Source organism: Triticum urartu, chromosome 3A (genome assembly GCF_056163025.1).
Source record: "Triticum urartu cultivar PI428250 chromosome 3A, HENAU_Tu73, whole genome shotgun sequence".
Taxonomy (NCBI): Eukaryota; Viridiplantae; Streptophyta; class Magnoliopsida; order Poales; family Poaceae; genus Triticum; species Triticum urartu.
Window position 1 is genome coordinate 215,525,933 of NC_141875.1, and position 5,730 is coordinate 215,531,662.

At 42.3% G+C, this 5,730-nt stretch overlaps 1 long non-coding RNA gene across 8 annotated transcripts; it reads left to right on the forward strand.

Annotated features, from left to right (window-relative positions):
* Nucleotides 1-424: 424 nt before the first annotated feature.
* LOC125543662 (uncharacterized) lies at nucleotides 425-4,300 on the forward strand. Of its 8 annotated transcripts, none has more exons than XR_015618606.1 (4): nucleotides 425-989; nucleotides 1,077-1,680; nucleotides 1,790-3,777; nucleotides 4,154-4,300. It is a non-coding gene; the product is annotated as an uncharacterized LOC125543662 (long non-coding RNA). The 8 variants fall into 8 exon arrangements; XR_015618607.1 differs by having other exon boundaries at nucleotides 1,799-3,777; XR_015618608.1 differs by having other exon boundaries at nucleotides 1,077-1,365; nucleotides 1,499-3,777.
* The last annotated feature ends 1,430 nt before the right edge of the window (nucleotides 4,301-5,730 follow it).

Genomic DNA, 5,730 nt, shown 5'->3' on the forward strand with positions numbered 1-5,730 from the left:
TCCTTTTAAAGCTTGTAGCTAGTTATTACACTTGTAGAGATTCTGGTAGAGCTTGTATATGTTGGAGCTTAATTACGTGTAGAGCTTGTAGATCTTGTAAAGTATTGTATATGTTATTTGTACAACAAGAGCTCTGTACTGAATCTGGAGTATTACGTGTGTTTTTTGTTTGTGCCAATTTAAATACTGGTTATTTATTTACTGTTAAATTGAAATATGAAGAATATGACCTTGGTAGATAGGACCCACTTACTAGAACCTGACAACTGGGACCCATTTGACTAGTGGAAAAAAACTGAAGCTGTTGAGGCAAAAAGGCCATGGCCCAAAAATTAAAAAGGCCGAATAGTTGGGCTTGGCCCATATAGCTGACCAAAATTAATAAGATATATATATATATATCTTCCTCCTGCTGCCGCCCGAACCCACCTCCACCCAGCGCGCTGCCCCGATCCCAACTCCATCTAGCGCGCCGCCGCCCCTATCCCCTCCTCCCAGAGCGCCTCCGCCTTCCCCGACCCCGGCCGCCTCCCTCCACCACGCACCGCCGTCCTCCTTCCCTAACGCCGGCCGCCGCCCTCCACCACATGCCGCCCTCCTCCTTCCCCGGCGCCGGCCGCCTCCCTCCACCACGCGCCGCCCTCCTCCTTCCCCTGCGCCGGCCACCTACCTCCATCGTGCAGATCCACTCCATCCCCGTACTCCTCCTTCATCCTGCTGGGAGATCTCGTGCGCCGCCCTCTGGCAGCCGGTGATGCTTCCCCGCCACCATTCTGCCTCCTTCCCGATGGGGCAACGATGCCGCGCGTACATGAAGTTCATCGCCGCCACCTCAGGCCGTTCAATGTCGACGTCTTGGATGCGCCATGCTCCAACGCCATGGCTTGGGCTTCAGCAGCAAACAATGGAGCCTACAGGAGGAGCCGCGGGGTTGAGGACGTCCTGTTCGATAGTACAACTGCTTGCTCGGCCGCCGGTCACTCAAGGAGGTGAGTGCATGTCACCCCCGTGCGCTTTCATGGATGTTGTTGTCTGATACATCTCCCTCTCTGATTGATCTCGGATGATTTCTGTAGCTTGTCATTGCCTACCGTGCAACAATCAAGCGTGTGCTAATTGTGACTGAGGTTGCACTGCCCAGCAATACAGGCAGCAGTTTCACACTACAGGTAAATGACATTGCCTCTGAGATAATTATCTTGCAAATGATCAGCAAGAAGATTTACAGTTTATTTATGTGTTTATTTAGCTCCACCCAATACTGTAAAAATGCATGAGGCTAATACCCTGTGGCCTAGCTGACCGAATTAGCATGCAAGCTTCTCCTTTCACCATGAAAGAAATGATAGATTCAACAGTTGCTAGGTAAATCACAAATCTATTTACTAGATGTATTACTACCCAACATTCATGTCGTCAGAAAAGTTCATGTATTACTACCATGGGAGTTCAAAGAAAGGTCATCTATAAAATAGTATAACTTGTGAGCTTCTTGCAGACTAATGACGAGTTACTAGATAAACTTAGGCACCACACCACAGTCCATTCACTGCCGCATCTGAGGCTGTTCAATGATGCAACAACGAGGTCTGGCCTCCCCCCTTCCTATTTTCATGAAGCATATTCTGCAAAAATATCAGACGCTCTCAACTGAATAAAAAGTGTGTCGCACAAGTTCAGGTATAACTGCTGCAGGAGTTCAAAAATCTCAACAAACAAAGCTCAAACCAAAGTTCAAGAACTGTTTCCTTCATAAACTAGTTTTCTTTTCGTTAATTTGTTGTTCTAGACATTACAGATGTACATTCTTCACCAAGTCGAGCAGCAAAGTTGTCGCACCAAATCGAACTTGCTACTGCACCATCTTCACCAAGTCGAACTTGCAGCCGCCAGGTACCATAGTTGCTCAACTTGATCTCTCTGGTAGCTCATCCGGCAAGACTGCTCAATGGTATGACTTCTTTGCACAAAATCAGATCTGGTAGTTTGTCTGAGAGACACATTTGTTCTGTATCGTACTGCACCTTGTGCTCCCTTCATCCCATCCATGCTTAGATGAGATTTTTCTGTGCAATCAGACTTGGGCTAGGGTCAAAAAATTGGTGATCTTAGTTCTGAATTGCTGGGCATGCAACTCCTCGGTTGTTAATTGCTAAGTGATAGTCTGAACAATCGATAAGGGAGCCGCTACGCATTACTATTGAAACACAAGGTTGTTGCATTTCTCAAAAAAAAAGTCTAAACCAAGGAGCCGCTGTGCACCAATCCTCCCCGCCGCGCGGCGACCACCTCTGTCGCCCCGAGTTCCCAGCTGCATGCATTCAGGAGCAAGAAAAAAGAGAGGTTAATTGTCCATCCACACCGCCTCTCCTCCCAAGTCCACACTAGTTTTATCACAAAAAGCAGAGGATGTCTATTTTATTTCCTGAAACACAAAGTAGGTGTTCTCAGTTCAATACGTGAGCTATCTCATGTTCTTGGAAAACATATAAAACAGTATGGTGTTTGTGCAAAAATTCAGACTGTTTTCTAATTATACAGCAGTTTACTAAATGGTAGAATTGTAGTTGTTCAGTAAAAAGGTTCACTACCCCAAATGGGGGATTTTCAATCCGTTTTGTCTTTCTTTTCCAGCTGAAAGTTGTAGCAAATGTGAACTGAAGCTGTTGTGGAGCAAATTAGGAATAGTTGCCTACTCTTTTGCCGCTGCTACCTTGCCACCTAGATTAATACTACTACTACTACTTATCGTGTTGCTAAACCACATGTTCTGGACAATTTGTGGGAAAGTGTGGAGGCGCAAGTGGCTCCGCGACCGAGGAAGGCCCCGGTGCTTGCCATGGCTGAAGACGGCCTCCAACCGCCGGGCCCAAAGCAGCCAGCCTTTGTTCGCATGTGTGTCTCCTTCCTGCGTCACCTAGGTATGCGCCACCACCCGCCGCGCTCGATGCTTCCTACTCCCATAGCTGTCCTCAGTTCAACCCCATGGCGTCGAGATGGTCGAGTTAGTCGCGAGCAGCAGTCCGCCGTACCTAGAAACTGGATTTTTATCTGCAAAATCAGTTCACCGTACCTAGAACAACCAGTTCGATCCATCTCCTGATTCTGAAAATATGAATTGTGTTTACTGCCAAAATTGATGCTTTATAGTTCACCATGTATATATGCCATCAGTTCAAGAAAGGCGTACTGAAAAAAGTTCAATTGTATGTGTTAAAACCAAGTTTGGTTTTCTACTATATGTCAGATTATTACAAAAGATTTTGCTCATGTGGCTGTAAGATCTAACCATATGGCAACAAAGAGAAAAATGAGTATGAAGTATTGTTGTTTCCGTATTGTTAAGTTCAGTATGTATTCCATTTTCAGTACATAAACAAACACACAGGATCTTTATGAGAGAAAAAACTACAAAATGGAAATCTGTAAGTTCAACTACATATATTACAACAATTGAAAATACAAAAAATTACATCAGTTCAATGACAGAAAAACATGAGTTCGAAAAGTTTTTGACTCTTGAACTGATAGCTGAAAGATACGATATGTGTACTGTTGATAATCTCAAACATGTGTTACTCAACTTTAGAAAACATGTAAAATTGTTGTGCTGCTTTGCAATGTCTCCAGTAGTCCTACTTCTCCATGACGACAAGGACGACGTCGCCATGCGTGCATGCTCCAACCTGTCCCCTGTCGCAGCCCCACCACTCGATGCCGATGCACTCCAACCCGAGGACCACCATGATGGAGGTCGCCTCACAGCATAGCGACGAGGTAACTCATCTTCCTTGTGCGTCCTTCGCCCACTGTGCGCCCTGCTGCCCTCGACCTCCTTCCTCACAGCCATGCTACCCCAAATTTTGTTTTGATTTTCAGTTCATCTTGTGTGTTCTTTTCAGTGCATTATGCTTTAAATGTGCAGAGTCCTGAGGCAAAATGATACATTTTAGTTTGCTTTGCCGCAAGGGCATTGCTGAAACTTCACTTCTGTCTAAACCTTTAACCACCCATTTCAAAAACAGATGCTACTTTACTTTGCATGGATCCTGAATCACATTTCACTAAAAATGTAATAGTGAAATTACACTGAATAATTATATTGTATTTTTTAGCGTTCTTGCAACCCTATTAACACCATCTTTTTGTGCAGTGTTTGTTGGTTTCTCTTTCATTTACGGACATCTTGGGCTTGCTGGGTGCAGAATCAAGAATCCCAATCATCATCAGGGATGTAAAAAGGAGAGAAGCATGGGAAGAGGTACTAGTGGAAGAGGAAGAAGTAATGTGAAAAATGAGATAAATGTGACAATAGCAAGTAGAAAAGCATGAGAGGGATTCAGATTTTGTTTTCACATTCTTGCTGTACACGTACCTTTGGTCTGTAGATGCACCGTAATGGATCTAGGAAGTATGAATGGTTAATACCTTAATGGTGCACTATGCATCTTTGGCAGGTTTTTATGCCTTTTTAAATGGTTGTGGAGCAATTTAATGGTGCGCTATGCACTGAAGTATATATTGTTTATATGTTCTTGTACATCGGCTCATCAAGGTTGTACCATACTGAAATCTGGAGCAGTCTGGCAAAAAGTATTTACATCCGTTCAAACTCAAGGATACGACAAGTTCAGAGAAAACAAAAGTTTGCAGTTGAGAAATAGGGGATGATCATTCATATGTCTAAAAAATAATTGAGCTTATATACAAAAGTATTTACATCCGTTCAAACTTAGGGATACCACAAGTTCACAGAAAACAAAAGTTGTAAGCAAATCATTAACAAAAAAGTAGAGTAAAGTTCGGACTGTGAAAATACATCATTAAAAACAAACACAACTCTCAGTTCAAAAACTCAGTTTTCAGGACGTGATAAAGCTCAAACAAAAATATACCTCATGGAAATTCAAATGGTAAAAGTTCAAGTCGTAGAATGAGAGAAGTCCAACACATCGTTGCAAACAATATTTTCTTTTTGAAAAAAATGTCATTCAACTATATAAATCATGCAAGTTTAGGTACGATGATACCGTAGATTGTTGAAAAGTTACGAGGAAAATCATACAGGAAAAAACAGAGTAAAGTCCAATCTATGAAAACCCGCTCAATACAAACCCAAAATGGAGATCAGTTTGAGTCCTCCCTTTTCAGAAGAATTCAAAATTAATCTATGAAAAATACCTCAGTACGAACGCACACATAGATCAGTACGAGTACTCTGTTTTTCCGGAGAGAAAAATAGCATGATGGATCTTACCGTATTCAAGATTACTCTTAAACGGTTGCGAAGTAGAGAAAACATCCAACATGACTAAGTTTCGCATTTTCGATAGCTATCCAACGCTATATTATTTGCCCCATTCCGACAAACTTTAAAAAACCGCGTTCAAAACCAATTTTAACCGTATTTGAATTCGTATTTAGAGCATAAGGAATTAGAAAAAACTTTCTATACGCAAAAGTTGAGCATTTTTCATAGCTTTCCAACACCGTATCATTTGGGTCAATCCGACAAACCGTTTGCAAAAAACAGTGAAAAAACATTTCGTCCAGAATTTCACCGTTTTTCAAATTACTTTTAAATCATATAGAATTTGAAAAAATAGTAGATATATGGAAGATGCGGATTTTTATCAGCTTTCGAACTCCATCTCATTTGCTCAATTCCGACAAACCGTTTGAAAATTAAGTCCAAAATACGTTTCGCGTTTTCGTTTGGAAAAAACGTTT